Below are 18,269 nucleotides of genomic sequence, written 5' to 3'. Positions count from 1 at the left end.
AAGGAAACAATGAATGAACATAAAAGATAGAACTACATAGCAGTTTAAGGTCTACAGTCTGAACCCAGTTTCCCACTATTCCTTCTTTATCTCTCTGGGACCCATCAGTAAAGTCCCTGGCATCCCCTTTAACACGTCTCAGATGCATTCTATCCCTGGAAAGCTAGGATCATTAATTCCTGGTGAGTCTTCCAGTGTGTTGGAGTATGGCTGAAATCCAAAACTATAAGTATAAATAGCCAAAAACAACTTGTTTCAGGGCAGAAGTGAAATAAATGCTGAAAATACATGAAAGGTACAGTACTTATAAGTCAGCCCACTTTTCTGGAAAGCAGAAGAAAATGTTATTTTCCCTGGTCTGTTGCAGAGAAAGAGCTTAGCTTTAAAATATTATGAAATTGACGGTTCATGGGGGTGTTGATATGGGGACTGGTGATTGTTGTTTAGTTTTGATAAAAAAACAATGTAACATTGTTTAATCTTTGTAAAAATATAGTGGAGACAAGCAACAGTATTGCTCTTAGCTCGCTCTCGACATTAATTGCTTTAATGGCTGGCATTGACTTTCTCTCACTCTTTGATCTTGCTCAGCGTCACCTGCTGCTGCTTTCAACAAGTGACCGTGTGACAACATTAGCACATCTGAGGGCACTGCCTGTGTGTACAGCATCGCCTTGCCAGAGACAACTTCAGCATGAAAACAGGACCACGGAGCAGAAACGTGTCTGCTGGTAACCGAAGCAATGGCAGCTGTATTGTGTGAGATTCTTCTGCTGACACTTATTGGAAATCTTCAAATGCACAAGAGGCATGTTGGGATTATTGTACAGCCACGGACCTCATTTTGAAGGCGTTCCTCCTTCCAGACAGGCGTTTACGAAAAGCACAACCAGATCAACGCCAGAAAGCCGGCTGCATGCTGTGGGTAACGCAGTGCAATGGTCACACCGACATTCACACAGACCGTCCCTCAAGTCATTCTGTAGCTCCTCTCTGTTAACAGGTATTTCTGAAAAAAACCTGCCAGTCAGTAAGGTATGAGACGAGGGGTGGCAAATTCCATTTAAAAATTATTTGGAAAAACATACTGTATCAAAGATAATAAAACAACGTTGAGAGGCTCAATAACGTTATAGAAACTAACCTCTGCTTATGGATAATTACATTTGAGTTAATAATAGACAGATTATTCTCATAGTTTCTTTATTAATGGATTTTTTAGTTTTTCCTAAATTTTGATCCACAAAAATGTTCATTTTGTTCTTAAATATTATTAAGCAAAGTGAAATAAACAGCCCTGTGACTGATTAGGCAATGAACAGTGTTTACAGTCAGAGCGTTGGCGTTACAGTATTTGAGAAAATGAATTGCCAGCAGGCAGATACTGAAGCTGATAAACACTATATCCTGTTAATCGTGTTGAAGATGAGCCATGTCTGACTGCAGTTTTACTGTCTGAGGCCTTTATCAAGGCTCTGCCTGCCTTTTGGTGTGTTTGCTGTATTTCTAAGCAGGGAATCACCTTCTAATAACATTCCATTTTCTTTCTCTATCAAATCATGGGTGCTGACATTAATTCAAATCCACATTTTTTGCCTGTGTTTGCTACTTCACAAGCAAGCTTTGAACAGAAGATAAGATGAACTGGTATGAGATCAGCTCTGCTCTGAGTGATTTGAGTGGAAGAGATACAGTATGATCTGATTGCAAGACCGACCTTAATTTGATGTGAAAATGATGTGATGTTTGTATCAATGGTGAGGTTGTTATGCTGCTTAACTCCCCATAATTATCAGGTCTTATGTAAATATCATCACCTTTGCTATCAAAATATCAAAGATACTTCATTGGTAGGTTCAGTGTTTAATGTATGCTTTTGTGCCTTGTATTCAATATTGTGTGCAGTTCTAAGGATCCTTCAATCTGTTGAACGTCAGAACTGCAGTAACACACCTTTATTACACCTTATTAACAATAAAGGGGATTTAAGAACACCCTAAATGTTACAAATAAGGGGAAGTCTTTTAGAACATCTACAGTAGATCATTTGGCTTTTAGTATCTATTTTTTTGCTAGAGAAGGCTCAGTAGCTTGTTCTACCGTCTCACAGCCCTTTGTGTAAAGTAATGCCTCCTGCCCAGACTGCAGGATCTTATCAAGCCATTTCTTGAGAGAAGCCTTGGTATAGGCTTTAACAACATGACTGGGCAGCTTGTTTCAAACTCCCACGCCCCTCAGGCTCTTAGATTAAATGGAAGTAATTGAAGTTCAGGAGGGATAGTGACAGACAAGCCCATCTCAGACAGCTGTTTACAATAATTTCCGACTTTTGCTATATACAGTATGTAACTCTTACACACACCTCTTCTCACATTGTTTTCACTTTCAATATATGGACCGTGCTCTAAAAAGCAAGCAGGAGAATGAAAACAACACAGAGCAAAAGAGAGAAAATGCTACTTGTATCTATTTGTCTTGCATATTATTCATCTATCCATGGACGGCACTCCTCAGCATTTCAAGCCACACTCGTTCCTCTGCGCTGTCTTCTATTTTTGTTTCCTGGTGTCCAGCTCAGCCAGGGGTCCCCCTGCCCTCAAGCCTGCTGCTCCTGATGCCAACTCTTTGGGCCACGTTTGTCTGGTTCCTGTCCCTGGCTCAGCCAGCAGGCGTCCCACAGCTTTTTATGTCTGCCTTCTCAAATAACGTAATGTCCATATTTCCATATTCCTCCTGTCTGTTCCTGCATTGCTGGTTTGGGATTCACTTGTTTCTTTGGAGGTTTGAGTGGCCCAGGTTCCTCCCTCTTCAGCCTGGGTCTGCCCGGCGTCCTACCTTCACCTGAGTCAGCAGGTGTCCTACAGCCTTCAATGTATGTCTTCACTTTTTATCGTAATGTCCGCATTTCCATGCTGTGTGCGTGTGTCCCTCCCATCTCTGTTTCTAGATTGGTGGTTTGGGGTTAGCTTGTTTTTTTGCATCTTCATTTCGTTCTCTGGCCAGGAGACTACCTCTTAACCAAGCGGGTTAAAGCCAAAAGCTATTATATTTAAAAGTTCAAAACACATTCACAAAGCATCTGATTCTTGGATGTCATATTATTCCATCCGTACGATTTTTGATCGCTTCTGCCAATTCAGGAATGTGCAGGAGCCGGAGCCTGGATGTCGTTATTCCTCAGAAAAATAGTTTTCACTTTTACTCTCTGGTCTGTAGTTCACTTCTGCTGGGTTGACTTCATATTGTCTTCAGAATACCCATCCATCCATTTGCAGTGGTCGTTTCATGTTTAGAGGTTCACTGTGAGCTGGATCCCAACCCAGTCTGCTGTATGCAAACATGCAAACTATCAAACAATCTGGACCTCTGGCCATCTGATTATCCTGCGAAGGCTTTGCATGTGTGGAGCAGAGAAGACTGTGGACAAGGATATGGTTTTGATTAAACAGAAAAACTATTGCAGCAATTGCCTCTGCAGTAATTTTAAATTCTGCCATCTGCATGGGTGTAAAAGGAAACCTGAGGATGTAATAAGCCACCCTGTGATCTTTAAATTGTTGCTAGTGCTCCCTAAGACACTGGCAACAAAATTAGGGACTGTAGCAGCTGCTCCTGGAGGTTGGCCTTTTGTAAATGTCTAGTTTTACTTACCACACTTCCTAGGGCTTTTCTGTGTGCACCCCCAAAGTTCATTTCACTCAGCTTTCGGACCCTGTTCATGTGCTCTCTGTTACCTCCTCTGCTTGGTCCTGTCTGCAGCATGGTGAACCCAAAAAGCAGCTCATTACAAGTTTTAAAGCTGAATGTCATTTCACAGACTGCTTTTAGATCTTCCTCTAAAATTATACAAGTGTAGAAATAATGAATGTAAAGCTCAGAATTATGACTTTTATAATAAGACTGATTATAAAACTCAGAATTTTATAATCATTCTTATTTTACCTCCATAAGCAGAGAAGGCAATTTCTAAACAAAAACGTCTTCTAAAGTACAGTAGCTTTACAAAGTATAATTGAAATTCATGACAATCATTCAATCAGATAAATAAAACATTTTAAAAATTAGTCTTTGGAAAAGTCAAGGTTTATAGACATAAAGTAAAATAAATAACCAAACAGGTGCCAAAAACACAATATTTTATCAATCCATAACTTCAAGAAGAGCCCATTAGTTATTATTTGTTAAACTTAACTTCTGGAGATGAATCTTTCGTGTGTGCCATTAAAAAAACTAAAAATAATGTTTATGCGCTGTTGCAAAAATCAGTGAAAACAAAACTAGTGCGAAATTATAAATTTCTCCTTTTTACATTTTAAAAGGGCAATTGTGTCAACATACATCTCTGCTCACATAAGTGTGTATTATTAGCGTGGGCTGTGTGGCTCCATCTGCTTTAGCCTCTAACCCTTCTGCACACAAAATGTCCGGATTCAATGCCTTAATGAAATGTCTGATTGATCTTGATTGCAATTGCTCAGGATTATTAGAGCACTGGTTTATGACTGCTCCGTGCTGTGAGATTATATATGCTAAAAGAGCTTGTTTGAGATAAATGAAAACGAGGCAAAAAAAACACAAAATGCTGTTTTCGCTGTTTGTGTACTGGTGTGCTCTGTGACACCCTGCAATCAAGAATGGGGGCCACACAGCACAGTGATGGAGCAGACAGGGGACAGGGAGGTTAATGAAGGATAAAGTCTTAATTCCAGGGCTTGTTGGAAAGTGGAATGGGCTGGGCCACCAGGCTCTGTGACAGACCTCCCTCTTCACGAGACAGAGCAACTTAAGCAGCAGCACCCTGAAACTGTCTGAACGCACGGGCCTAAAATATTCATCTTCACAACCCCCCAGATTGTGTTGAGCAATACGTTTCAGTCCTCGGAAAGCACGAGGGCTTAGGGAAGAGGACTGGAGGCAATCTGAAATGCAGGCCGGCACACCATAATTCTAGTGCCTCGCTAATGGGAGCTGATCCCTTCTGTCGGCCGAAAACATCAATTTTTTAATACTTGTGGTGGAAACATATGCTAATGGAAGCCAATCCCAATCTGCTCATATTTATACTATAATGACTTTATGTTCTGGCTTTAAGGACAGAAAAAGCCTGTTTAAATCAGAGCCAGCTGAGTGCTTGCTGTTGTGCATGACATGAACCAAGACAAACTTTTCAAATAAGGCTGTGTTATTGCTCTTAACTGACAGAAATAATGATGCACAGGCAGAGCGTTTGTGCACGTTTGCATCATTTGCATCAGTTGGGGAGACTCAACAACAGGACGTGCCACGCATACATGGTTACAGTACATGCTGGACCTGGCCTTCTGTCTCACGCCATTCTCTGAGTTGCTAGCTGATACTGGAACTGCGGCTGACCGTTTCTGCCCTGTACAGAGGTACAATGGGACAGTTGTTTTACTGCAAGTGCAATAGCGTTGCATTGTCGCAAAACATTTCTGGAGTTTCTATCATGTGAGAAACTTTACCTGACAGTTCTTAACAATCAACAATGGGAATCTGAGCTCTTCAGTACATAAGCAGCAGAAGAAAACCAGTTCAAAAGGAAGATGTGCTCACTGTGAGCTCTGGTCTCATGGTAATCACCATTCTTCTGACGTACAATGCATGAAGAGTCTGGTTTATCTAGTCATGCACTATTGTTATTCACCAAAATGAAGCCTGAATGAATTAATTAAATGTAAAAATTAAAAGTGTGCCTCAAGACTCAAAGCTTTTGGTTTGCAATTCAATATGCAAAAAATAAAACTTGAGAAATCTTTCTCAAGGAGCCGGTTTCCCATCTCCTTTTGGTGTTTCAAGCTGTTCTGAAGTTCAAGCCATATGTAGTGTGTTGGCACAGAATAGCTGACATATTCCACACGGGAGGCGGTATGCTCTTTCGTAGATGATCAGTGATTTGGATGGGATTTTTCTGGGGGATGTCTGGTGCTCCATATTGTACTTGAATATCTGTTTAATTGGATGATGGTGATCAAGCTGGAACTTTAAAAGTTTTGTTTTTTTTTTCAATAAGTACCTCTTTTGCACTGACGGGGCAATCACAGACTTTTCCCCATCCCCCACTGTGTTATCAGAATATAGCTCTTACTTCCTGTTGTAACTGAAAAACAGACAAAGTGGTGTACACAGGGCAGGCCGACGCATTTTTATAGTACAGTACTTGCTCCAAGAGGCAAAACATGGCTGCATTAATGAATTAACTTGGAAGATAGCAACAGTAATGATATTCAAGAACCTTTCTGCAGTCTGGACGCTTCTTCATGACTCAGCACACAAGTGATTCTCACTCCCACTGAAAGTGAAGGCACAGCCCTGGCAAGTGGAGAGAGAGAGCTGCCCTTTGTTACCAGTGGGTACGCCCACTGTGGTTGAGCGTCGCCATCTTTCTCCAGGTCGTTTTTAACTCATTTTTTCTGCAGTGGTGAATCACGTGTCAGTTTACTCCCTGGTTAAATTGAGTTTGAAGTGTTTCATAAAATTTCGAATTAAATAGTTTTGGTCACAGCTACAGTACAAGGGAGCTGGAGAAGTGAAATGCTATCCCCGTTATTATTCACTTAGAAAAGCCACAGAAAATGTTTTCAGAGTTTCCTTATTAATGTCAGATTTGTAGCTCTCCTGCTAGCATGCACTGCTTCAGAGGGGCAATGAAGATAAAAGCTGCAAAGGAACAAGCAGAGGTTAATGTCTTGAGTGAAATGGTAAAACAGAGCATTTCTGCTGCGCAGCCTCTTTAAGGTGCAGAGGACGGGGGGAGCAGAGATAAGGGAGACCACTTTTTTGTAAGCTGGTGACTAAAAGATAAACACAATTCTGTAATTCGTGCATTGTAGAATGTTTTGGTCAGTTTCCATGTCTGATAGCCTCTGGATCATGTTGCTCAGGGATCAGAAGAAAAGTCTGAACCACAAGACAGTGGGAAGTGCAGGATTTCAGACATTTTCTGCTGTCAGACTGACCTGGAAACCCTCCTGCTGAGACACTGATACATCCGATAACCACACAACAAATCATCAAAGGTGGCAGTTCTCAATTGCAGGTTTGTGTGTTTGTTCATTTTGTTTGTTTGTTTAAGACATGAACTTGAAATACCAAAACAGGGTAAGTAACCCTAGGGATGAAATTGTGTCTTTTGCAGAAAATGAAAGTGGGCAACACTGTCTCCAGCTATGTTCTCTCCTTTTCATGATGCTTGCTCACAGGTAGATGAGCATCACAATGTCTTGCATGATAAGTCTTAATCTTTCCTGAATGGCAGCACTTTATGGACTGCAATACTTTTTAATCAGGCAGGAGGTCTTGTGCTCTTATGAAGCAAGAGTGTTGTTTTGCAATTCATTTCGGAGTTCTCTGTCATCTTTATTTCTTATTTCAGAAATACTCCATTCAATTAGGGATCAATCTGATGCTCTCTCTGGTGAAGGTTAGAGGTGTTTCCAGCAGTTTGAACCAAGTATCATCAAGCTGAGAGGAGATGTGGGGAATATTACCTCAGCACTTCCAGCAGCGGGTTTGAAAGTGGCCAGAAATGTCTAAAATGCTAATCACTTTCAACTAAGAGCCTTACCCAAGCTCTGTCTTTCCTGAAAGCACAGTTTTTAAAAACTCTAATTTCTAATTTCTCCCATAGTTCAGTTTCAGAATCTGACCCTAGATTTTTATATCTTCATATATCTATCAGTCTGGCCACAGACGTTTTCAGCTATCATTGTTTGCCTTCAGAAGCAGAACAAATATTAGTCTGAAGTGAAAAACGATTATCCTTAAAATAGGGGCAAGGCATCAGAGTTATCTCAGTGTCTCTCCCCTGTCTACCAAGATCAGCGAACTGTGCAGTTTGCTTCACCTTTCTGGTCAGGCAGTGAGAGAGGTTCACCCCAGACATTCCATAAGACACACTGATTAAACTCAGAAGGGCCACCAGTTACATTTAACATGACTCAGATTAAATTAAAAATGCAACTCACCCACTTGTCAGAAATTACAAACCCTGTACCTGGTGGCCTTTTGTGTAAATGAGCTCCATCTTTTATCCGGTAGATAGCCACTAGATTGTAAGTGTAAAAATGACGCGTGGGACGAAGTTTGGATTTATCCTAAATTATGTGCCATTACATTCACAGCTATGAGCCAGAACTGACAAGGCTGTGAAACAGGAGTGAGACAGAGCAATATCACAAAAGCAGAGAGGAAATTTGTTTGGGTAAAACGTACAGTATCTCACTACAGACGCTGGTTGAGCAAAGAGAGAGCAAACTCATCTAGTTTTCTTGTTCAGCCAAGTAACAAACAGAATCAACAGGAAAGAAAACTGATTTGTCATGAAAAGGTCAGTCAGGCAGAGTCCAAATACCATGTTCTGTAAGGTGGCAGTCAAGGAGGCTGAAAAGTCACAGTGAAAGAGAATATGTGATCACAAAGACGTCAACATTTCCATCCACAAAAGATCTATATCATAACCAACAGCACAGGTGACTTCCATTTGAATTTATTTATTGTCTCTTAATTAAAAACAGGTGAAAGATGAGGCCTATAACAGCCAGTATCACATTATAGATATTCTGTGTCACCTCCCAAAGTTTAATGCTTAAAAATAACTAATTTTGCAAACATACTGTATGTGCCAAGTCAGAAAAAAAACTCAAAATAATTAAAGACACCTTACATATGTTGCAATTACAGTAAATATGCACTGAAATACTACATTATAAGAAAGTCTCTCTTCTGAGTCACATTGTATCAGAATCCCCCTTTCATTGTAGAAATCCGTACACTCTCCATAGTACTTCAAAGACACATTGTTTTGTTCATCTTTCTGGACCTGAGAAGCTATTGGACGGTTTTGATCACCAGTCCCAATATCACTGTGATTTTCCTTAATGTAAAAACACTAATACATTTAGTTTTATATGAATAACATTTTGAGACGTGAAAGTGGGAAGGTGAATTATTTTACCTGTCACTGGATGATAAAATAATTTGTACCTCCTGTATATTTAAGGTTACATTGTGCACATTAATAAATTAATAATTAATTAATCTCAATAATCAATATGATTGTGAGAAAGAGCCACATTGATTTACAGAACTGTTTTTCTGATCCTCAGGGTAACTTTGATTAAATTAATTTCATGAGTTGCGACAGACAGCTATGTATTCCTTGTTTAGACAAGAGCTCCAGTTTCTGCCAAACTGACTAGTGGCAAGATTAGTCTCAGGGTCTTCTTGCAGATAAAGCAGGATCAGCCAAGACTGGTCAAAATTTAACAGGAACTTTAAATGTTACCTCACATGAATATTAAAATGTTGAAGAAATTCTAATAATTGCCACTGTGATGGACTTGCGTCTTTTGCTTCAAGGGTGAGCTTCACAATTGCACAACATCAACCAAGGCTTTCAGATAATGGATGAGTAGAAAAAGTGCCACTTTTGTTGAAAAAGCAATAAAACTTCACTGCTGCGAGTACTGTACTGACTAGTGCAGTTCTAGATTACAAATAGTAAAATCACCAAAAATAAATACAATGCTTAGCATGCTATTGTGTGGAGTGAAGTGGAGAGAGTTTTCTGTTTATCTCAGAAATACAGCTCTAAAGACATTCAGGGATATCACTGAGCTGAGCTGGAGTTTCCTTTTATTACAGCTGCCCCGCCCACTTGCTTTAACAGCTGACTGTCCCTTAACATCTGTAGTGCAACAGATAACACAAGGTGCACTAACATCCAAGCAATCTGTCTAATTATGAATCCTGTTTTCTTTTAAACAAATGTAGTTTTAAATCAAACTTATATTAATGTTGCTCAGACTGCTTTTTCCCCCTGCTTTGCATAGTGGACAGATTTACATATTAATTAAGGTATCAATTGATGCATTCGTTTAATGCATTACATGCAAAAATAGAGCATGTGCAAAACTTTTTTACAAATGAATTATTAAAATGAAAACAACAAGAACAAAAAAATGCAGAAGGTCTTGATGGTTAATACTGTGAGACGTATGGGAAGAATTTGGTGGAACAAGAGCTCCTCACATTTGGCCTGTGCCGTCTGTCCAGTTACTCACAGTCAGGCTGGGTCATGGACAGAACTTTGCTGAAGGCTGGATGACCAGCTTGCCTAAACATTTTAATTGACTTAGGTTCAGGGCCTTGGTTTCAGCAAGAAACGAAAAAAAACAACGAAACAGGATGGAAAGTAAGAATAAATTTAATCAGAACTATATGCTGCCTCAGATACAGCTTGCCTTCAGAAAGAGACATTAAATTGTAAAGTAAATGTGCGATAAAAGGGAGCAGACAAGATCAAATCACTATCAAAGGCAAGGAGAATTCTTGTTCCTTTGGTGCGAGCACCATTTGGGACAATTATGTGATCTGCTGATTTGTTCAGTGTTTTCCTTTGTGTACAACTGCCTTTAGAAAAGTTAAAGTGAATGCAAGGAGACTTTACCATGGTGGAAATGTATTTGTTTAGTACTGATAACTCACATATTCCAAATCCTAGGCCACATTGCTGCCATGCAATGTCTGCGCTGGCTAGTTAGGTGGAGCCAGCAACGTTAAAAAGATACGTTATGGTATTAAGTAGTGCAAGTGCATAAGAAAGCCTTCAAATACAATTCTTTAGGTTTCCACTTTTTGTCTTGCGATTTGTTGTGGATAAAGAAAATCAATAAGCAAAGAGCAGTAGCCTGCAGGAGTTCTAGCTCTCTTCTAATGCTCCCGAGAAGGAAAATACCAGTGCACCAGGCTGAACTCTGGTGCTGTTAGTGAGCGACAGTGACCTTGTAGTCTCACACATCTGGCCCTTTTAAACAACTGCAAACTATTCAAATGAGCCGGCTGTGCCCAGGAGAAGTACTTCCCGGGATACAATCCACTTACCACCAATGCAGAATGAGTGGGAATGACAGTTTCTGTGTTTTATTTTTTTTTAGTAAGCCCTGAAATAAATCTCGAGCCTCTGTGTTTGACTTTTTGATGAGAAAGTGTTGTGCAAGAATGCAGTTCAGAAAGGAAAAGGCACTTAAGAGGCCGAGAAGTAGATTAGCAGTTTGTAAGAGCTATTTATAACCATAAATCCCAACCTATCAAGCTGCCCTTGTCTTTTATAAGGTATGTTTGAAATCCAGCTTGCCAGAGTTTGTCTGAAATGCAATATCCTGAAAGAAACAGCTGGTCTAACATTCAGCTGGACAAAGAGAGAGGGAGGAGAGGGACAGGAACAGGCCTGGGGGCAAGCAATTAGTCGTGACCTTATCCAACTTGACTGTAGAGTTGCATTTAATGCCAAGAACCCATTTGAGGTGACCAGACACAGAGAGTGGTACTCAGTGAAATGAGAAAGGATTTTTCCTGAATGCTTTCTCCTTACTTACAGTACTGAAGTAATGGCTGAAGATTAGCATATGACATGACAGATTACATTAAGTCATGTCTTTCCAGTACTTTATGACTGCACTATCACATTAGCTTCTTAGCACTGGCACACAGAGGCATGCAAATGTTTTCAACCCCTCTTATTTAAATCTACTGCCTGACATGGCAGCTTTGATATGATTATTAGTCATTTGAGAGACTTTAATTCATGTTCATCAGATAAGATATGCTGCTAAAAGGTTAGAGAAATTGGCTGCTTTTAATGAAGACCTCGATAGGACCTGGAGCAACCTGCCAGAAGGAAGTGTGTTTGACATCAGTGCATTAACAGCACTGCCCTCTTTGCTAGGTGTCAGAGCTGGAAGAGGATGGAAGTGCTTTTAAACTTGGGCAGGCCTTCTGCATCTCAGTTTTTTAAATAGATATACTTTCCTTTTGTACAGATCTGAGGACTTTTCAGGAACAGCGTGCAAAGCTTTGACACAGGTGAGGGACAAAGTGTCCGTGCCCGAGGAGGCTGTACTATTGCTGTACTGGGATACACTGTGGCTGAATTCAATCAAAGATCTATTTTAAAGATTAAAGAGTCGATTTCTTCAAAAAGAGGGAGTGGAAAGGCTACATCCGTCCAGGCTCCACCAGAGAAGATGAAACTAATAAAACCTAAAAATAAACACTTCTACCGCGCAAAAATGTTGTTCTTCCTCGAGGAACCAATGCATCTTTCCTCGCCCTGAAATATGCTCACAAGGAGTGCCAGTTCCAAAAATACCACTTGTATTCTGGTTTTGTTTTAACAAGATCGGTTTTCTTGTTTTTGTGCCAGGAACAAAAATCCAAGGGCTACTCGCTACGAGGGAATGAGATACATGTAACTTTCTCAACAAGAAAAATGCCTTTGCTGACCCTAACAAATGGCTTCACCCTAGCCCTACACACAACCGCCCGTCCTCCCCGCCCCGGCGTCAGGTGCATGCACGCTGTAGGAGCTCTCTCTGTGCGAGACGACCTTGTGGCCGGTTTAGGGGCAGCAGGGGGTGGGGCAGAAGACCCCTCCTGCGTCCCCCGCCAGGGAACACCCATGGGCTCAGAGAGGCTGGGAAGAGCTGTGTAAATTCAAACATGAGATTGCAGATAATCAACCCTGACGATTCAAAGCAGCACCAGGGGCCTGTCAGATGCCATCAGAACGTCATGTCTGCACTTCCTTCTCTTTCATCTTAATTAAAAAGCTATCATTGTGGTACTAACTCTTACCTGCCAATAGCAAAGCTCTAGGACTTAATACTCCACATCAATCACAGTCTTGGGCTTTAGATTTGAGTGCTTCTTCTTTTCAGCAATGCTTTTAAGTTGTTTTTGGTTTTTCTGAACATTGTGGTTTATTTTATTATACTTTATACCTGCTGTGTTAGGCTGAGTTTCTTAACCTTTCAAGGTCTCTTAATAATAACAAACTTGAATGCAGAAATTCTGAAAATGGTTTAGTGGTTCACACCAAAGGTTCATTTGTCCTTTTTAAAAGGCCATCTTTAAATATTCATATCTACCACATATTTAATGTTCAAATAATCTGAAAAGGAAAACACATCTCAGACTATAAATCTAAACTTAATTTTTGATGATCACCCTGGCTTTCCATCTTTATTTGTGACCTCAATTTAATAAAAAACAGTGCTTTAGTAACTAATTAATATTATTAATAATTTTACTAATTAATAATTATTTTAATACTATGAATTGCATGTCCTGAATTATTTGGTTTTGGAGCTGATAAGACTTAAGGACCAGTGTCTCACAGTATGATTGGACAGAAAGAAAAGACGAGGTGAAACAAAGTGGCCCAACCTGGAGTGAAGAGACAAGCTGACCTGCCTGACCCGGAAGAGGAAGTGACTGAGGTCTGGAGGGGGGAGCAGACGTACTGAGCGCAGGGGTCCCAGCCCCGGCTAGGGGAAGGCAGAACAGAGGACGTCTTGGTCTCTCCTGCACGCCAGAGCTCATGAGTGTGACAGCTGGAGCAGGGGGCTGTCATTGCTCACTTCTCCCCTGTTTACACCAGAGCTGTCTGGCTGTGGATGGCACACTGATCCCGACAGCCAGATAGGAACCCCCATGTAAGTGCTGAATTATCGAAGAGATCGTACGCTCAAAAACCAAAGCCCAAATCGTCCACGGGACTAACATAAAAACTGCTAGGATTTTCTTGGCTGTTCCCATACAGCTGTTTTTTAAAAAGAACCTGCAGATTCACTGTCTAGAAAACTGGACACCTCTCTGAAGTCTGAGCCACAAGGGCAGCTTTACATTGAGAAATGTCCTGTCCTGAAGTAGCCGATCAGATCTCGCACATGAAAGATCTATCATGTTGAACTGACTGTCTTCTGGCCCCCAGCTGTGACTGTTTCATTGAACAAATACTCCCATAATTGTTGGAGGCACAGGAGCCACTATTGTGATGTTTGTAAAAGTAGCTAAAAATGCTCATCGTTAAAAACACCATATTGACACCTCAGGAGTTCCACATCCTGAGAAGAGGGGGTTTATCGCTGGAATAGAGAGCCAGGAAAACAGGCACAATGTTTCTCTGTGGTCAGGAAGGAGCGAGGATTGGGGTTGAATCTTCACGCAGGAAAGGAAACAAACGAGGGCTGATCTGGTACCGAAAAATATCTGGTCTTGGGGTCATGAAATCCTTTGGAAAGGTAGGATGACTAAACTGTGAGACGTGAAAGAAAAAAAAGACAACATGCTGACTTTTATGCTCTAGCCGCAATGGCTTGGATTTAAGGTAAGGAGGCTTTGTGTTTGAATTTCATGCGCCACCTGATTCAGTGGTTTCTAATATCCACGGATTCCTCACTGTGAACTATTTAGAGCAGTGTGAGTGTATTGCAATCCGCTGTAAATCAATTCTGGAGTATTTTGTTGGTGTTCATGTAGGCCTGGGGACAGGCTGCAAACAGTAAAACATGGCAGAGCTCGTTCCGGTTTGGGAAAAGGATTAGAATGGCTTCCTAGAAGTCTAAATATTTAATTTCTTAATAGAGGACATCGCAGCTGACATTAATTTTGTAGGACCTGTGAAGTCATTAATGAAGCTGATGTCAAATGGCGTTCAGCTTGACATTAATTTGACAAAAGGGGGGGAAGAACTCATTTCAGTTTTCTGTCTCCTTAGCCCCTGCATGCAGCAGCTGAGATCTGCCGCAGTCCAGAATAATCACTCTTCGTCACAGCTCGTGAGTAATTCTTTCATGTCATCTTTAAATTGATTTGTAACAGGAAGGGAAGTAGTTTGGGTTGAGATGGGGGGGCTGGCACTGTTAGGGTGGTGATAATTAATGAACAGTAAGAGGCTTTGCTTTTTTATTCTAAAAAGTGTTTTGTTAAGAGTTCCCTTGTGCTGTCATCAGGTCCGTGGCACTCTTTCTTCCTCCTCGAATCAGAAGGCAGTGACTTCAGTCTCCACGAGCAAACGCCAGTGTATGTCCATCCTATCTGAGGACCAGCCCTCTGTTTCTGAGACTAGGAACAAGTCAGTTTTGTTTCTTTTCTTTTCGCGCATATTATATAGATACATGAGGGGGCACAGCAGTTTATTTCAGTTTCGAATGTGCCCCAGGCCGGTGTCTCCTGTAGAAAATGCTGTGGGACTCTTTGAGGCCCAGGTTGAAACAGATGGGCCGTTAGCCTTGCACCTGATGTGAAAGCAGTCATCCCCAAAGGCCAGGGACCCCACACAACGGCAGATAGCTCAGTTCCAGATGATCTCTGCCCGTGATTCAGACTTGTCACTTGCTGGCAGTGTTATTTTTTTAAAAGTTGTCCTCTTTCTCCCCAGGCTGTTTCGTTTTGTTTTTCAAAGAGAGAGCTTGACTGTAAGATCTTGTGCACCCGGTGCTCAATATGCACAACAAGAGTACAGCAGCTCCTCTGGGCCCTGTGATACTGTTCGCCTCCCCTGAGTTGGGGGCCGATCTCTTCCTGCTATGGGCTTGTGCCAGTTGCTGCAGTCTGGCAAGGGACCTCACAGGCGTGCCCGAGATAATTGTTCAAATCCTCCATGATTTCACTGTCAATGGGACTAGGCTGAGTGGATTGGGAAGACAGTTGCTCACGGTGCTGTGAAGTAACAATACTGTGCAATACTGCCGTTTGAGTCTGGGGTCTGATTCCATATTCCAGTCTTGAAGCTCATTTGCAAAACTACACAATCCCTAATCCAAGCACTCAGAGGACATGGAGAAGTTTATTTTGTGATGGGTCTAGAGGGAACTCTTTAGTACAAACGGTAAAGCGAAATACTGTAATGGGTTGTTCAAATATATAAATATCAGGAAAGTTCTGTATGAAGTGAGAGTATATTATGCCACACAGAAAATATTACCCAGCCTAACCATATATAATTTGGTTTAGCAAACACTATAAAACCTGCGAAAGAAAATGAAAAAGAATTTGAAAAATGTAAGACCAGATAAATGGCAGATGACATTTAATATAGACAAGAGCAGGGTGTTATTTGCAGGTAGCAGAAACATAAGCTATAAATATAACATAGGAAACACAGAGCTTGAAAAAGATACTTAAAAGAAAATACTCATGTTAACGCGTTTTCTGGACAAAGAGGGCAAGCAATAAAAAAGGTTCACAGAATGCTAGGTTATACAGTAGTCTATTTAAAATGTACATTCTATGTTTAAAACATAGAATATAAATCAAGGGATTTTATACAATATTACAATTGTACAATACACTAGTGAGATATATTTCAGAATTTTGCTTACAAATTTGTAACCACTTTACAAAGAAGATATTGCTGGAAGATCATACACATTCCCAAACTCAAAAGAGCACCCTACATAGACTGGCTGAACCCTTTTAGTCTTGAACAGACACGGACCACACGGGGACCAGACTTTGCTGCTGGCAAGAGATGTTTGGATGAGAGTCTTGGATCAGAAAATTACGCGCAACCAAATGTTTTTGGCAGTTACCGTTTTGTAACCTTTCCTACATCCTTATGGTTTTTATTTACATGTGAAGCTTTAATGAAACAAAAATAGCAAAGGTGAGAGAAATAGATCATTGAAAAAAGCCTTTACAGGCCTTGTGATGAAAAAAAAGCCTTTAAAGAACATTGGAACTCTTTCACATAGCATTATACAAACACGATGCTAACAAAATACGCAAATGGTGGATTTCTTCAGTGAACAAAACGTTTTCTTTCTATAGAGACTTTCCAAACCTGGGTTTTGCTTGTAGTCCCATTTACAGTACCCTCAAGAGAAGAAAAAAATATAATTCATTAGCTGTCTCTTTGAAAGGAAATAAAGCAGATGTTTCTGCTTTGAACACACAGTGCGCTGTTGTCAACATAAAGTCCGTGCAATTATTTTTTTCTCCAGCATGTGCTGGCAGATTCTTTTATTGTTAACAGTAACTGGTCACAAGGTTTTTCCTGAGAGTCCGGCAGTGCTTCATCAGAATGAACAAGTAAGGCTACACCTATGAATATAATTCCAAAAAGATGGTTTTGGTAAAAAGAATAAAAGGTTAAAAATACACTGAAAAGGTTTGTCTTAAAATGAAACACATTTTAATGTTTTAAGAAATAAATTATAAATGTAAAAAAGACCTAAAACTCCCTTGATGTTGATATTGTTTTATTTTAGTCTTTTGTAGAGATGTGCTTTGAACAATTTTCTTATATTTCTTTTTTTTCCAAGAAAAAATGTGACTGAAGAAAAGAACATTCAAATGTGACTTTTCCGCTCTTTCCAAGCGGAGATGTAACAACATCTGGGCACTATTCTACTTTCCAGAAGCTGATTAATGAAGGAGGACCGATGGATTTAAAACAGAAAGCGAAGAAACTCTAAGCACTGAAAGGAATATTTCCTTGTCTGAAAAGGTTCTGTAGGTATTGCATTTATTCAGGGATTCATTGTCTATTGGAACAAGTCTGACAACTGTCTGAATGGAAACTTTGTGAAATGTGGATCCTAAAATTCTCTTCTGTATACAGGTCAGGTGTTTAGCATGCAAAACCCTGTGGAAGCTAGGCCTTGTCTTTGTTACTCCCTGGTAGAAGTTCAAAGCCTTGCATAAAATGTGATAAAAGGCCTCTAATTCTGTTTAAAATATGTAAAGAAGTTCCGATTACTTACATATCTAATGTGATATAATTTTAAATCTCTTCCAATAAGCTTAAGAAGAACCCTATTCATTTCTTTTTTTTTTAAAAAAAAGCTCTTTATAGGTTCTATACTATATTTTTGAATTTCTGACTTCAGTGAAATAAAAGAAGACAATTAATAAAATCTTACCATGTCTCTGTAAACTTGACAGCCTCTTCTTCTGTTGACTTAGCTGCCCAAACAATTTTGAAGTAAGAGACACTGCATGTTTTGAAAGTTGTGTTTGCAACACAGGTTGGGTCTGTCAGAGTTTGTTTGTAGCTGTGTCAGGTCTCCGATGTAAAAAGGCTTTTATACTGAGCAACAGAAATCAGTTGATGCTGTCAATCCTATCAGCTACATCCCATCAATTATTTCTTTTAATTACACTTTCATGTAACTCTCCGTTCGTGATTGATAACTGCAAATATATTTTGACCGTGCTAGGCACTTTAGTCACATTTATTTAATGTGAATTAAGTAGTCTTGCACAATATTGCAAAACATTCTGAGTAGTGTGAAGTTTTCAACTTTCTTAGAGTGAAGAAAGTGTTGTTCTCTTCTAAAGTTGATTGAAAAGAGGTGTGAAACCCAACTGATCACTTAGACAACTGCTTATGTATGACTTTTAAAGGCTTTTAATTAGTTCAAAGTATTTTATAGTGATATTTCAAAAAGAAACTACTGAGCATT

General features: G+C 40.1%; 1 long non-coding RNA gene across 1 annotated transcript; it reads left to right on the top strand.

Moving 5' to 3' along the window:
• The first annotated feature begins 563 nt into the window (after nucleotides 1–563).
• On the top strand, nucleotides 564–17,792 carry LOC107078357 (uncharacterized). The gene is made up of 3 exons (XR_001479306.2): nucleotides 564–1,003; nucleotides 14,579–14,639; nucleotides 17,127–17,792. It is a non-coding gene; the product is annotated as an uncharacterized lncRNA (long non-coding RNA).
• The last annotated feature ends 477 nt before the right edge of the window (nucleotides 17,793–18,269 follow it).

Source organism: Lepisosteus oculatus, chromosome 9, assembly GCF_040954835.1.
Source record: "Lepisosteus oculatus isolate fLepOcu1 chromosome 9, fLepOcu1.hap2, whole genome shotgun sequence".
NCBI lineage: Eukaryota > Metazoa > Chordata > Actinopteri > Semionotiformes > Lepisosteidae > Lepisosteus > Lepisosteus oculatus.
The sequence above is the reverse complement of the archived record's forward strand: the minus strand, read 5'-3'. Positions and strand labels throughout refer to the sequence as shown.